Below are 17213 nucleotides of genomic sequence, written 5' to 3' on the forward strand. Positions count from 1 at the left end.
CCCTCACATTGATCGCTCATCTGCTCTGCTTTTTTGTCCCCTCTTCCTCTCCCACAAGCAAACGATTTCTGCGCACTTGCTATACTAATCGTCTGATCCCCTGCCCTCACATTGATCGCTCATCTGCTCTGCTTTTCTATCCCCTCTTCCTCTCCCACAAGCAAAAGATTTTTGCGCACTTGCTATACTGATCGTCTGATCCCCTCCCCTCACATTGATCGCTCATCTGCTCTGCTTTTCTGCATTGACTGACCACAAGCGACTCCTCCCTCCTCCAGTCCAGACGGCCAAGGCCACAAACCAACCCCCTTCCTTCCATTCCTCCTCCCAAATGACGGCGGCCTGCTCCGGTGCTCGCGCATGAGCGGCTAGGACGATGCACGAGGCCGAGGGGGGAAGCCATGGGGGAGGCGGATTTGGAGGACGTGGTGCTCTCCTGGTCAATCCAGGAGATCAACGACGACGACCTCTATAGGGGGAAGGTACGCGCCGTGGTGCTCTCCGTGCGCCATTCATTCACCCCTCCTCTCGCCCGCCTCCGGAATCCGGATGATGATGATTTGTGCGGGCTTCACCCTTTTATCGGCTGAATCTGTGTGTGTATGGCACGAACTCTGGACAAGCGAGGTGTATGCTGTGTGTCTGTGCTAGGTTTAATTTAAATCTGGTGACTTTTTTCATTAATAGCGTTTAGTGCGCTGCCTTTTGTGTGTAATCGAAGCTGGGTCAGCTGTTGGATGTTCCAGATTGCGATGTGTGTGATCCGGCCGCTAGGGTTTAGGATGGGGTTTCTGTCCACGTGCCATGGAATGGAACTATAACTGCAATTAATTAGCATGTGCTGAGTGGGAGTGCCATTTCTGGACTGTCGTCTGATGGCAAGTGGCAACGCACGTAATTCTTGCACGCTAAGTGTTGGGTTTCAGGAAAAAAATCAGAAATTGTTGGATTTGAGGAAATTACATGTTGCTGTTGCTTGTTGCTGCCATCTGTGACTGATTTGGGCTAATACCATGGTTCTTTTTTTAGAGAATGTTTCTTATGTTACTGATGATGGAGGTGCACATTGCTGTAGAAAACAATGACACACTAATTTCATTATGTGACCACCATTTGTCAAGTGCCTCCAAAGAACTTTATTTGGTGGCAGATAGGTGATGTAGAAAACGATGACACAGCTATTGGATTTCAGGATTGTTGTCTGATGTCAAGTGGCAACGCACATAATTGTTGCACGCTAACTGTTGGACTTCAGGATTTTTTCCCCAGAAATTGTTGGATTTCAGGAAATTGCATGTTGCTGTTGTCTGTTGCTGCCATTTGTGACTGATTCGGGCTAATTACATGATTCTATTTTTAGAGAATGGTTCGTATGTTACTGTTGGAGGTGCACGTTGCTGTAGAAAATGATGACATACTAATTTCATCATGTGACCACCATTTGTCAAGTGCCTCCAAAAAACTTTATTATTAGATAATACTCCCTCCGTTCCTAAATACTTGTCTTTATAGGCATTTCAACAAGTGACTACATACGGAGCAAAATGAGTGAATCTACACTCTAAAATATGTCTACATACATCCGTATGTAGTAGTCATTTGAAATGTCTAGAAAGACAAATATTTAGGAACGCAGGGAGTACACTGTAAGTTTCAAACCGCTGTTGGAACATGATAGGTGCATAAGTCATGTATCGTAATGATATGTATGCGTGATGTTGTACAATTTGGTGGCAGAAATTACAAACTGTCTTGCTACGAAAACATATAGCTGAGTACAGCAACCTCCTTGTGATATGAGCCCTGTACTGATTCTTGCAGTAGATGACATTGATCATATAGCTCTTCTGTTTACATGCCATTTGTTGTGTGCTCAAGGAACTGTAGGAGAATCATCTTTTGCTAGCTATAATTATTTTTCATTTGGAAATGACCTCTTTTGTTTTTAGGTTGAGACTATTCCCTGCAACTTCAAGTCACTTGATCACTATCTCGCATCGTACCGTGTGCCTCTGATTGAAGAAACAAGATCAGATCTGCGCTCATGCCTTGAACTCATCAGTCGAGCACCCTCGTCGAAAATACTTTCCATGGAGGTAGCAGGAAAGTCGAGATCATACTTTATGGATGTGGACTTTTGGGACAATGATGCTGGTTTCTCTACTGGGGCTTATTCTGCCAGGAATGGTGACATCTTTATTTTTTCTAGCATAAAACCTGAAGCTGCAGAGGACTTAAACCGCCATGGTGTCACACATTGCTTGGCAATGGTTACTGAGGTTTCTATCGATGATGAATACCAGAAGGGCTTCAGAGACAGTCAAAGTTGAAAATAATATTGATTTGGAAGAAGATTTGAACAAACTCAAACATGCAATATTTCTCAATAATATCACCACAAACATATGTGTATGGAAAGCACTTACCTTCGATGCACACATGAATGAAAATTTCACAATAATCAAGTCGCTCTTAGCCCCCACAAATCTGGTAATATGACATGCATACTCGTGTTTTAGTTTTACTTGCCATTTTCATTACCCAGTATAAATTAGTATGGGACCTAACCTTTTGAGCTCCTCTTTGACTACTCTGTTACAGGGTGAGGATATTTGCGGTATGTGTGTTAAGCAGGATGGGGGGTGTTTGGCTTCTTTCATAGAACAATTACTTTTGGTTAAGCTTAATCAATCACAAGTGGATGCTATTGAATCTGTCATCTCAGTTGTACAATGTGGGCATGTGAACCTCATGAAGCTTATATGGGGTCCACCAGGCACTGGAAAAACCAAGACGGTTAGCACTTTACTGTGGGTCTTGGCGTGTTTGAAATGCAGAACTCTTACTTGTGCTCCCACAAATGTTGCTGTTGTTGGAGTTTGCACTCGTTTCCTTCAAAACTTGAAGGATTTCAATCAGCGCACTAACAACATTGGTCTGCCTTCTTCTCTTGGAGATATCTTGTTATTGGGAAGCAGGTCTAACATGGACATCACCAAGGATCTTCAGGAGATTTTCTTGGATTTTCATGTCGACGAACTTGTGGAATGCTTTTCATCGTCGTCTGGATGGAACTACAGAATAGCTTCAATGATATCCCTTTTTGAAGACTCTGCTTCACGGTATAATATGCTTCTTGAGGATGATGGCAAAATTGATCCAGTGTGCTTTTTGGACTTCGTTAAGAAGCAATTTGATGTGATAGCAGTAGCTCTGAAAAGATGCATCATGAATTTGTGGGTTCACCTTCCTAGGAGGTGCTTTTCTCGTGACAGTGCCATAAATATATCTACATTGCTTCATATGCTGGAAATTTTGGTGCTCTTCTGTGCAACGTAGACTTGACTGATGAGGGCTTAAAAAGGGGACTTGGTTGCCTGTCAACTGAAAACTCTGTTTGTGCACAACCTATGTCTTCTATTGAAAAGGAACTGGATGGAGCAAGATCTTCATGCCTTAAATTGCTAAAGGATCTGCTACACTCGCTTAATTTACCCACTGGAGTAAACAAAAACTGGGTCCAGAACTACTGCATACATAATGCAACACTTTTTTTCTATACTACATCTAGCTCTTATCGGTTACATCACATGGAGATTGCACCCCTCGAAGTATTAATTGTTGATGAGGCTGCTCAAGTGCGGGAGTGTGAATTGGTGATCCCATTACGTCTGCATTGGTTAAAACATGTTGTTTTGGTAGGAGATGACTGTCAGCTGAGTGCAATGGTTAAAAGCAAAGTAAGGTTTTGCCTCACCCTCTTTATATTGTCTGAATTCATTTGTTAGTCATTGGCACATTTATCAACAAGATAAACTTATGATACTGAAATGCTAAGAATAGAAAATGTGACGGCCATATCTTTCTTTTATGTCTCATTGTTATTTATCTGTTTTCGATAATGTTACTTACTTTCATTGGTTGTCTCTAGGTATGCAAAGAAGCTGGATTTGTGACAAGTTTATTTGAGAGATTGGTTATGCTCAAATTTGATAAGCATTTGTTGAATATACAGTATCGCATGAATCCTTGTATCAGCTTATTTCCAGATGCTCAGTTTTATGAGAGGAAGATTTTAGATGGTCCCAATGTCATGTCTCCTAGTTATAATAAGGATTACACATGCCTCCCTTTTGGGAGCTACACGTTTATAAATCTCACTGATGGAAGGGAAGACACAGAGGGCATGGGAAACAGTCGCAGAAACATGGTTGAAGTTGCTGTTGTTTTGCACCTAATCAATACCATCTTTAAATGTATGTCTAAGCTGAACTCTATCCTTTCTTTAACCTTAATATCCTTTCTAGTTATTTTTTAAGAAGCTACTTGGGCATGGGATCTTTAGAAGCTGACGTGATCTGCCGTTCTTGTATTGCATACTGCATGACCTTCATTGGTAGAAAGGTGTTCACCACAATAGTGTACGTTTGAGAGTCCAGTTTTCTATGTGTATCTCTTGATATGGTTAATTACATCAACCCGACTTTATTAGATTTCAATTCTACTGCCCTGTTCGGTAAACAATGTATTTTTATTTTGAAAAAAGAGAGCATTAGATAGATGACATGAAAGATGAAGCATTATGCTCTATCAGAGTTGTTTGGCCATTGCCTGGACCCGCCTTGGTAACTTCTATTATCATCGGACTTCGTAGTTGAAAAGCAATGATATGTCAATGATTTGGTGACACGGAATCAACTTAAATTTGTTGAAGAATATTCTTTCAATAGCCTTGTCAAATAATTGATCCGTAATGATCAGTAAGCATGCCACCTAAGTTTTTTCTGCAGCTTGGAAAAGGACAGACCAAGGGCTCAACATCGGTGTGGTCTCTCCATATAACGCTCAAGTTGATGCAATTAAAAATCGACTTGGCCAAAAATATAATACATGTGATGGATTTCATGTGCGAGTGAAGTCCATTGATGGTTTCCAGGGAGAAGAGGATGATATAATAATACTATCAACTGTTAGTTCCAACGGGAGAGGAGTTGTTGGATTTCTTGCTGATAATCGAAGAACAAATGTTGCTCTTTCTAGAGCAAGGTGTGCATCAATTTTTTTTGCGGTCCCTTGTTTTATTGCTGTTCAAAGTATGTCAGACTGATGATAGAAATTATCTGATGGATGCTTTATTCATACAGGCACTGTCTTTGGATTGTTGGGAATGCTCATACACTTCATAAAAGTGGGACCGAATGGACAGACCTTGTTGCTGATGCGGAGAGACGTAAATGTATTTTCAGTGCCACTAATGACGCAACCATCTGTAGGTTGGTTTTGCTAGTAAAGCAAGACCTTGATGAACTTGAGGATCTTCTTAGTGCTGAATCAGCGGTTTTCAGCAATACCAGATGGAAGGCAAGTGCCATGGTTTCAGCCAGTTTGGCTTTGAACTACTTTCTTATTTTCTAATATGCGGTTGCACTTAAATTACCCAGAATGCAAACCACATGTATATGCATTTGTTTTATGAGACTCATGCTTGTTGTCAGGTAGTTAGGGTTTACTGAATATACAGTTCCTTTATAGTGTGATTTTTTTGTGTTCATGATAGATCTGTTTTTTACTTTTTGGAGTCATGTATGTGGTTCACTTGTCTCTCCTAGGCTGGTTGCTCTGCAATTGGATTGTGAGAGGTTTGTAAATAAGATTTTCAGGACATGTGCTACTTTGTGAAGCTCCTAATTTTCTTGAAGTACACAATGTTCATTTTTCTTGTATACATTCTTTCTCATGTTCCATTTTTTGTATTCATGTATTCGACAGGTCATTCTTAGCGACGAGTTTAGAAAGTCTTTCACCAAACTAAAATCACCACAGCTCAGGAAGGAAGTACTCCAAAATCTTATCAAACTTGGAGATGGTTGGAGGACAACAGTCAAGAACCTTGATATGCCTGGTGTTTCTCATCTTGTAAAAGTATACAAGGTCTGGGACTTGTATCTTGTTTGGAGTACTGACATTGATAAAACTGAAAGAACGTATTCCCAGATAATAAGAATTTGGGACCTACTGTCACAGCAAAATGTTGCAAGGATTGTTCAACGCCTCGAGAATCTATTCTAGATGTACACGGATGATTACCTGGATCATTGCAGGAGAGTGCAGGCACAAGGGTATGAGTTTTTTTATTGTTAATGGGCTATAATCAGGTTTCTTAGATTTGTTATACCTCTGATACTTACAGATATGAACTGTCTGTAAATAGTTCATGCCTACAAATGAATTGCCTGAAGACATTCTTCTAATCTTTGCCCTCCTTTTTGTTGTGGATAACAGGAAACTGGAGGTTCCAATGGTTTGGGATATTGTGCATGATATTATCCGCTATAACAAGGATTGCAAAGCTGATGCTCATGAAGAGCATGATCCCATGGATACATCATATGGCATGGAGAATTCAAAAGTTAGTGAAAGCTTCCTACTGATGAAATTCTACTCTTTATCATCTCGAATGGCAAAGCATTTGCTGACAGCTACTGATGGGTCTGAAATCGACATCCCCTTTGAACTGACGGATGAAGAGAAGGTGATAATCCAATTCCCGCTCACTAGTTTTATAGTTGGGAGGTCAGGCACTGGAAAAACCATTGTACTGACAATGAAACTGATTCAAAACGAGCAACAGTCATTGATTGCATCGCAAGGTTTAAATTTGGATGGAGCTGATTTATCAGGGGTAGATGACAATAATATTATGTCAACAAAGAATGGAGGAGAAAGTTCTGTGAAACAAGTATTTATCACTGTAAGCCCAAAGCTATGTTCAGCCATAAAAGATCACATCTGCAAACTTAAAAGGTAAGTCAGTTGAATTGAAACCCCTATTTAAAAGTATTACATATGTTTACACCATTTTGGAAATTATTTTTATAGGACTATTTAAGTGGACAGAAATGTGTGCATGAGTTGGCTCAATTTTTTTCCCACTATACTTCTTTCTGTTAGAGGTAGTGAGGGTAGGCCTTGAATGTTGCTGGGCTAGGCGTGCACTCAGCCACTCACATGACTAGCCCACTGAGCCATGCTTGGTGCTCTTTTGTGAAATTATACATTGCATGTGGGTTCAATGATTTCTTATGAAGATACTCGCTTTGCTTCTTTTATGTTTTGTACCAACAATAATCCTTGTATTAATTCCAATTTATTTTAACCCTTTACAGATTTGGCACCGGTGATGTCTCTGACCAGTCTAGCATTCTTCACATGCATGACATCATGGATGACCTGGAAGAGTTTACAGAAATTCCTGACAGTTTTTGTGATCTACCTCACGGGCACTATCCTCTTACTATAACATACCGTAAGTTTTTGATGATGCTTGATGGAACATGCCATACATCTTTTTTTGATGCGTTTTATGGTGAAATGAAGTCTAGCTTTGAGAGAGGACATTCAAGATCTCGTGCAGTGCATACTTTTATTGAATTGAAGGAAGTTACCTATGAAAAATTTGCTACTTCCTACTGGCCTCGTTTTAATGCAGACCTGACAAAAAAATTGATGCGTCCACTGTCTTCACTGAAATAATTTCTCATATAAAGGACGCATATCAAGCAAGCAGGCCTTATACTGGCAAACTGGACAGACAAGATTATGTGATGCTCGCTGATAAAAGAATTTCATCTTTGAACAATGAGATGAGAGATAGAATTTATGATATATTCCTTGAATATGAGAGTATGAAATGCACTACCAGGGAGTTTGATTTGTCAGATTTTGTAAATAGTCTTCACAGCAGTCTTGTATCTGAGGGCTACAATGGAGATATGGTGGATTTTTTTTACATAGATGAGGTGCAGGATCTCACCATGACACAAATAGCACTTCTTAAGTATGTCTGTATGAACATCAAGGAAGGCTTTCTTTTTGCTGGTGACACTGCACAGACTATAGCAAGGGGTATCGATTTCAGGTTTGAAGATATCCGTTCACTTTTTTATACTGCATTCCTCGCAGAAAATGAAGCGTCTAATGAAGGACTTAAACATGGGAAAAGAGTCCATCTCTCACATATGTTCCAACTATCACAGAATTTCCGCACACATTGTGGCATCCTCCGTATGGCACAAAGTATCATGAGCCTTCTGTACTTCTTTTTCCCATCAAGTGTTGATAAGCTTAATCCAGAGACTGGACTTGTACATGGAGAAGCTCCTGTGCTGCTGGAGTCTGATAATGATGAGAATGCAATTATGACTATTTTTGGAGAAAGTAAAAGTAAACATGGTAACCTGCATGGGTTTGGTGCCGAGCAAGTCATATTAGTTCGTGATGATGCTACCAAAAAACAAATTATTGATCTTGTTGGTAAACAAGCTCTTGTTTTGACTATTGTTGAATGTAAGGGCCTTGAGTTTCAGGTATGGGCCTATATATTCAGTTTCATCTGTGTTCATTTTGCAAAATATTTTAACTGTAAAACGTGTTGTTTCAAAATGTCAAGTATACTCACTTCTGAGATATTTTCTAGGATGTGCTGTTGTACAACTTCTTTGGTTCGTCGCCTTTAAGAAACAAATGGAGAGTTCTCTACGGCTACATGGAAGATAAATATATTATAGCACACTCGGAGCAGATCTCTCATCCTGGTTTCGACAGAAGCAAGCATTATCTTCTCTGTTCAGAGCTGGAGCAACTCTATGTTGCAATCACACGCACTAGGCAAAGACTCTGGATATGTGAAAATACAGATGATTAATGTCGACCAATGTTTGACTACTGGAAGAAGTTGTGTATTGTAGAAGTTAGATCACTTGATTCTACCCTCATTCGGGCAATGCAGACAGGGAGCAGCAGTGATGATTGGAGGCTACGGGGAACCAAGGTTGGTGATCTTTGCTTGTTTGGTCTGGAAAGCCAATTTTAGTTACCATGCTATGCATTATGTTGCCTACTGAGTGATTTTTTGCATGTTCTTAATCTTGTGAAATTCATGTTTTTTGGTCTCACAGTTGTTCTATGCACACAAATTCTTTGTTAGTCGGGTCACGGCGTGTACCTACTTACAGTTTTTCTGTTCTTCACTTTTACCATTGTTATTCCATCCACAAGTTCTCTCTCTTTTCCTTTTGTAGTTATTCAATGAGGGGCAATTCGAAATGGCTACTATGTGTTTCGAAAAGGCCGGTGATGCACACAGAGAGAAGTGGGCAAGAGCTGCTGGACTTGTAGCGACCGCTGACCTTGTCATCTCAAAAAAATTGGAGTTGGGCAAGGCTTCATTGCAAACAGCATCAGAGATTTACGAGTCCATAGGCATGCATGAGAAAGCTGCTACTTGCTATATCAAATTAGGTGACTACAAAAAAGCAGGTCTGCTAACTCTCCATAATTCCCAAGCTGTATCCATACTTTTGAGTTCTCATCATTCCATAACGTTTTACAAATGATAGTTTGTTCTTAAAAAGTTGCCATATAAGTAAATGTCATCAGATTTCAAAACATTTATTCGAAATGAAATCCCTCCATAAATTGCAGACATGCTAATTTTTAGCTTTGATATGGATAATTTTTAGCTCTGTCTGGCACTCTGACTAAACATTGTGTTCCTTGCATTGCCATAGGTATGGTCTATACGCAAAAATGTGGTATTTCTAGACTTGAGGAAGCTAGTGACTGTTTTGCTAGGGCTGAATGCTGGTCGGAGGCAGCTGAAATGTTTTTGAAAGCTAAATGTTACACCAAGTGTTTCTCCATGTGCTCGAAAGGAAAACAATTATACAATCTGGGCTTGCAGTTTGTGCAACAGTTAAAGGAGGAACATTCACTTGAGAATTCAAAATCCTTGGAGGTTTCTACAATCAGAATGAAGTATCTGGATAATTGTGCTCAACATTATTTTGAGCGTGGTGACATAAAGAATATGATGCTCTTTATTAAAGCTTTCAGCTCTATGGATCATGTACGGGTGTTCCTAAATTCTAGAAATCTTATTGATGAACTATTGAGTTTAGAGATGGAAATGGGTGATTTCCTAGAAGCTGCAGGAATAGCAAAGCATAAAGGAGATGTCTTACTGGAGGTAGACATACTCGAGAAGGCAGATTTGTTTGAGGATGCAACACGGCTTCTCCTCCTCCATATCATTGTGGGTTCCTTGTGGTCTTCAAATAGTAGGGGGTGGCCTCCCAAAAGATATGCAGAGAAGGCAAAGTTGCTTGCAAAAGCCAAAGAGATGGCAAAAAAGGTCTCTGAGTGCTTCTACTGCTTTGTTTGCGTCGAAGCTGATGCACTGTCAGATGTGAATAAGGCTCTTTCCAGTTTGAATTGCACTTTGCTTGAGGGCAGAAAATGTGCAAACTTACTAGTTGAACTTGTTGCTTCCCGTTCAATCCTTGATGTTCATCTTCAGTCTCGAGCCTCTGGATACAAGATAGAATTAGGGCCAGGATCTGAAGATGAAAATAGCTGTAATGATATGCTGGCCTCTAACCAGATGTCACCCCAAACTCTGTTTTATGCCTGGAATCGCTGGAAGTCGATCATAATCAAAGTACTATCTCATCTTTGCCACACCGATGGTCCAGAATTAAATGACTATGCAGTTGTGTATGAAGATCTTTTTGCCAAGTACTTCGGATTGAGAAAAGATGGTGAAGGTGACAGATATGTTGTGCTGAACATGAATGCAAGTTGGCTTTCCAACGCTTGCAGGAATTCTTTGCAGCAAGACAGCAACAGATGTTTATTGGGTGCCTCCGAGTGTCATTCATGTGCTCAGTGTTTCTGGATGAATGAGCTGTCTTCTGTTGGTTTCAGTGTACTTAAGAAGTTGGAGTCAATTGTTCAAATTTCTCGAAAGTCGGCATCTTGGTATACCCTGGTCAGAACTGTCCTTATCATACATGAGATAGAAAAGTTTTTGGAAGAACCACAGTTCAGCATGCCAAAAGGTTCCATGAAGTTAAGAAGCTTTTTTGTTCTCTGCGGGCGTCGATTCTTTGAGCTAGTTTTTCTTGTGTGGAGAGATGGGACAAAGGGGAGCCTCTCGCATGTACTTGACTCACCAGCTGCATATGGATTGATTGCTGATTCTCTTAGTGCAAATCTTCGCCCAGCAAATAAAAATTTGACTTATGGGCATCTTGGGAGAACAACCATGCTTCTGCTTCATACAGCACAATTGGACGAAGTGCTACTTTCAAGACTACTACAGTACCTGGGCAATAATTCTGAGTGGGCAGGTTTTTTTCGATATTTCAAGAGATTTATTGACAGTGGTCGCAATAGATCATCCTCGATCTTCAACTTTAAGCTTGCTCTTGAGTTTACCTTAAGTGTGAAGTGGAAGGATGAACTAGACTACATATCCCCGGCATGTTATATGGGTCTTATGGAGTGCCTTGGTTTCTTGGCTTCATCATGCTTTGTACAGAATGATTTTATGTGCTGGATGAAATCTCTGTTGGTCAATATGCTGGAGTGCCGTACCAGCAAGGCTTTCATTGACACCTGCCTGGTATCTAAGTCAAGCCCAGATTCTGGTCTTGATGGTGTGGCACACTTATCAGGCCGTTTCATATACGAGACAATTATTACTATCTTGACGACCAAGCATATGCTCCAGGAATGGGTACATAAGACTTCATGTCCTTCCAGTACTTCATACAAAGCAGTCCTCCTGAGACTAGTTGTTACACTTTATCCTCTGATCCTTACTCTTTCTCTTGGGAAGTGCTATGAGGTCACACGTAACCTTGTGAGGAATGAAGTATTTAAGGATTTACCTTTGGAGTTCTCTAAGAAGATTGAAGATGCTTTGAAAATGAGGGCTTGCACACCGAGCAACTTCATAAGAGTGCTTGCTGATGCACTTGCCGCAATCGGAGATCATATGGTAGTTATTGGTTCACCCAAAAGCCCAGTAATATGTCGAAACTTGAATGCCTATATAATAAGCAAGGAGGATTTGCATGATGTTCCGAAGATAATGGCTCTTCTGCGTCTTGAAGAACCAAGTTCTGTGAAACAAGAGACTCCATTGCCGGAAAAATATGATGGTAGCAAGCATCCTGAAGAACCAAGTTCTGTAAAGCAAGAGACCCCACTGCCAGAAAATTCTAATGGTAGCAAGCTAAAAATGTTATTTCTGGAAACATTCCTGTGAATGTAGAGTTAGTAAAGATAGGAATCAGTTCGAGAAAGAAAAAATCAACTGATGTCCTTGTGCCTGTAGAGGTATTTGTTAAGTATATATGTTGTGTTTGTCTTGTACAGGCCCAGGCCCATAGTCTAGAGTGAGGCCCAGGCCCATGTAACCTTGTATATATCTCTCTCCTCCTCAATATAGAAAACTGTTCGGTCATTCTCTCTTCCTCACGTTTTCTAACATGGTATCAGACCAGGACCAAACCCTAGTCCCTCTTCCAGCCGCCACCCATGAAATCACCGCCGGTGAGGTGATTCAGGCGGATCTGTCTGGTGAGGAGACAACCACATCGCTGCCCCATCCCATCTTCATCATCAACCTGTAGGAGCTGCTCTCCAGCAGCTCCTCTGTGTGTCCTCACAGCTGCTCTGTGAGAATACTTCCCCTGCTCTCCAGCAGCCATTTCCAGCAAGCTCTTGGTGCCTTCCCTGCTCTACAGCAAGCTCCAGGCGTTCCCCTTCTATCCAGCAAGATCCAGCAAGCTCCACCTTCTATCCAGTGAGATCCAGATCCAGCTCCTGTTTGTGGCTGTCTGCTGCTCTTCTCTTATTGCTGCCTGCAGCTGCTATCAGATTGGGTGTTTCCAGCTGCTGACCGCTCACCACTATGGCAAGAAATGATTTCGGATTTGGTTCTTTGATCATAGATATCAAGCTTGATGGTTCAAACTACAGGGAATGGGCATTTTCTGCCCGGACTGTCTTGAGGACGGCTGGTTTTGTTTCTCATCTGACAGATGATCCACCTAGTCCAAATGATGATGCAGCAAGGAAGTCTTGGCAAAAGATCAATGATCGTGTGATGGGAGTTTTAATTCTGGGTGTTGAACCCTCACTCCGAATGAGTCTTGAGCATCACACTTCAGCTAAAGAGATATGGAAGTACTTTGAGCAGCACTACCTTCAGCCCAGCAGTGCACTTCATTTCTCCTTGTTGCAGAATTTACACAACACTCGGCAGCCAGAAGACATGTCCATAGAAGAGTACTATGGAGCTTTCACTCGCATCACTGGGCAGCTAGGTTCCATGGTTCCAAAGGGTAATTCTGGTTGTGAGTCATGTGCGGCAAAGGAAAAGTATGACCATTAGACTCTCATGTTTCAGTTTGTGATGGGTCTCAAGCCAGACTTTGAGAACATTCGCACTCAATTGCTTGGTCGTATGACTCCTCCCACCTTGACAGAGGCACTTGCTAGCTTGATCGTTGAGGAGACTCGTCTCCGTTCTCTTGGGGCTACTTCTGCGCAGACTCTACACACTAGTGTTCTGGCTTTTCCTCAGCGGCCAGGTGCCTCCAAGGCCACACCTTCAGCTGTCGTTTGCTCGTTCTGCAAGAAGGCAGGACACCATAGAGATGGTTGTTTCAAGCTTCATCCAGAGCTCTTAGCTGAGTTTCAGGCTAGACAGGCCCTCAATCAGCAGCGTCGTGCACCCCAGGCTCCTTATCAGCAGCAAGCGAGGGGTGCTTCTACATCTGTTCTCTCTCAGCCCGCTGTTGCTGCAACCCAGCCTTGGGTTCTGGACTCTGGAGCTTCTTTCCATGTGACCTCTGACCACTCTCAGCTTGTGTCTTGCCAGCCAGTGCGGGATGGTGCCTCTGTTCAGACTGCTGATGGTACACCTTGTTCTATTACTCATCAGGGTTCTCTTCGCACATCCAAGTTTTCTGTTCCTGCCATCTCCTTTGCTCCAGAGCTGTCCATGAATCTTATGTCTGTTGGCCAGCTTGCTGATATGAACTACTTTGTTGGTTTTGATGACTCATTTTGTTATGTGCAGGACCGTCAGAGCAAGAGGGTCATTGGAACTGGCCATCGCCATAGAGGATCCACATCCCTCTACATCCTTGACACCTTACACCTTCCTTCAGCTTCCACCACATCCGCGTTCCGGATGGCTGCATCAACATCAAGATCCACTTCGTTGTTTTCTTTTGCCCAGTGGCACCATCGCTTAGGTCACTTGTGTGGTTCTCGTTTATCTACCCTTGTTCGACAAGGTGTTTTGGGTCATGTTTCCATAGATGCTGGTTTTCACTGTAAGGGTTGTAATCTAGGGAAACAAATACAGCTTCCATACTCTTCCAGCACTACTCATTCTAGTCATCCTTTTGATTTAGTGCACTCTGATGTATGGGGTCCTTCCCCCTTTGTTTCGAAAGGTGGCCACAAACATTATGTCATATTTGTTGATGATCACTCTCGACATACTTGGTCTATTTTATGAAGCATCGTTCTAAGTTGTTTTCTATATATAAGGCTTTTGTACATATGGTCCATACTCAGTTTTCCAGTGTTGTTCGTGTTTTTTGTTCTGACTCCGGGGGGAGTATCTATCTATTGCTTTTCGCGAGTTTCTCTCATCTGAGGGTACTCTCCCTTAGCTTTCATGCCCTGGTGCCCATGCTCAGAATGGCGTTGCTGATCGTAAGCATCGCCATATTGTTGAGACAGCTCGTACCCTTCTGATTTCTTCCTTTGTCCCCACTCATTTTTGGAGTGAAGCTATCTCAACTGTTGTTTATCTTATCAATCTCCAACCTTCTACTCGCCTTGAAGGCAAGTGTCCTGGTGAGGTTTTGTTTGGTTCTCCTCCCACGTATGACCACCTCCGTGTCTTTGGTTGTACTTGTTATGTTCTTTTAGCACCTCGTGAGCGTACCAAGTTGACTGCTCAGTCTGCTCAGTGTGTCTTCCTTGGATATAGTCTTGAACATAAGGGCTACCGTTGCTATGATTCTTCTGCTCGCGGCATTCGCTCTTCTCACGATGTCACTTTTGTTGAGGATCAACCCTTCTTCTATTCCCCTTCCACTAAACCATCATCCTCAACTTCTTTAGAGTCTACCTCGTTTCTTTCACTTCCACCTATCTTTTTAGATGAGTCCATAGTTGAACAACCTTCCTCTGTCCTAACATCAGAACCATCTCCACCACATGTTTCATCTCCTTCCTCACCAGCTCCTTTCTCTTTTCCACTAGCTCCACCTCTACATAGTCTTCCTTTCCATTACACTCGTCGTTATTCTACTCCTCCAATCAATACTTTCCATTACACTCGTCGTTCTAAAGTTCCATGTGACACGCAGTCATCTATGCCTTTGTCTTCTACTCCTCCAGCCAGTACTACTGATCCTTGCACTGTCGGCTCTTCTCTAGCAATGCGATACAAAAAAGGACTTATATGCAGGGGCTGTTTCTGAGCCTAGTACCTATCAGGAGGCAGTTGTGTCACTTGAGTGGCAACTGGCTATGTCTGAGGAGCTTGCAGCCTTAGAGCGTACTGGTACATGGGATTTGGTACCATTACCTCCTCGTTCAGTCCCTATCACTTGCAAATGGGTGTATAAGGTTAAAACCAAGTCAAATGGTTCTGTGGAACGCTACAAGGCTCGCCTTGTTGCAAGAGGTTTTCAGCAGTCTCATGGGAAAGATTATGATGAGACGTTTGCTCCTGTTGCTCACATGACTTCAGTTCGAACTCTAATTGCTGTGGCTGCTACTCGGTCATGGAAAATTTCCCACATGGATGTGAAGAATGCCTTCCTTCATGGTGATTTACATGAGGAAGTATATATGCAGCCACCTCCAGGTATCAAGGTTCCATCAGGTCATGTTTGTCATCTTCGAAAGGCTCTTTATGGACTTAAGCAAGCCCCTCGTGCCTGGTTAGAGCGGTTCAGTTCTGTGATTCAAGCTGCCGGTTTTTCTCCTTGTGAACATGACCCTGCACTCTTCATTCATACATTTGAGCATGGCCGTACATTGCTTCTACTTTATGTAGATGACATGTTGATCACTGGAGATGATGTTGGGTATATTGATTTTGTTAAGAAAAAATTGAGTGAACAATTCCAAATGTCAGATTTGGGGTCTCTTAGCTATTTTCTCGGGATTGAGGTCGAGCATACTGATGATGGTTATTATATCTCCCAGCAAAAGTACACTCAGGATTTGATTCTTCGCTCAGGTCTCACTGACACGCGCATTGCTGCTACACCTATGGAGCTTCATCTGCAGTTGCGTCCTACTGATGGCACTCCTCTTGAGGATCCCTCTCGCTATCGTCACATTGTCAGCAGTCTAGTGTACCTCACAGTGACCAGACCTGACATCGCACATGCAGTCCATATTCTCAGTCAATTTGTCTGTGCTCCCACCTTAGTTCATCATGGTCACTTATTCTGAGTCCTTAGGTATTTAAGGGGAACTACATCTCGCCGCTTGTTCTATGCTAATTCCAGTCAGCTCCAGCTTCAAGCTTACTCTGATTCCACTTGGGCGAGTGATCCTATTGATCGCCGCTCGGTCACTGGCTATTGCATATTTCTTGGTACATCTCTCATTGCATGGAAATCAAAGAAGCAAACTGTTGTGTCTCGCTCCAGCGCCGAGGCAGAGCTTAGGGCTCTCTCTACTACTACAGCAGAGATTGTATGGCTTCGCTGGCTATTGGATGATCTTCGTGTCTTATGTCATACACCAACACCTCTTCTTTGTGACAACACTGCTGCTATTCAGATTGCTAATGATCCAGTCAAGCATGAGTTGACCAAACACATTGGTGTGGATTCCTTTTTCACTCGATCTCATTGTCGACAATCCACTGTCAAGCTACAATATGTCCCATCAGAGCTTCAAGTCACAGATTTGTTCACCAAGGCACAAACTAGAGATCAGCATAGGTTTCACACTCTCAAACTTGGTGTATCAGATGCTCCTGACCCACCTTAAGTTTGAAGGGGGGTGTTAAGTATATATGTTGTGTTTGTCTTGTACAGGCCCAGGCCCATAGTCTAGAGTGAGGCCCAGGCCCATGTAACCTTGTATATATCTCTCTCCTCCTCAATACAGAAAACTGTTCGGTCATTCTCTCTTCCTCACATTTTCTAACAGTATTAAAGGTAGAGGGTTTGAGAAAGACAGATTCAACCGGTATCTTTGACACTCTCTGGAAGAAGCTTGATACTTTTCTACGCGATGAGGAAGGCCATGTGAGTTTCATATATGTTATAATAATGCTTACTTTGTTGTCTTCCAGTTTGTCCCATTGTTGGCAG

General features: G+C 42.1%; 1 pseudogene; it reads left to right on the forward strand.

Annotated features, from left to right (window-relative positions):
* The first annotated feature begins 137 nt into the window (after nucleotides 1–137).
* On the forward strand, nucleotides 138–12310 carry LOC119302225 (annotated as a pseudogene).
* The last annotated feature ends 4903 nt before the right edge of the window (nucleotides 12311–17213 follow it).

The sequence above is a fragment of the Triticum dicoccoides genome, chromosome 5A, assembly GCF_002162155.2.
Source record: "Triticum dicoccoides isolate Atlit2015 ecotype Zavitan chromosome 5A, WEW_v2.0, whole genome shotgun sequence".
Taxonomy (NCBI): domain Eukaryota; kingdom Viridiplantae; phylum Streptophyta; class Magnoliopsida; order Poales; family Poaceae; genus Triticum; species Triticum dicoccoides.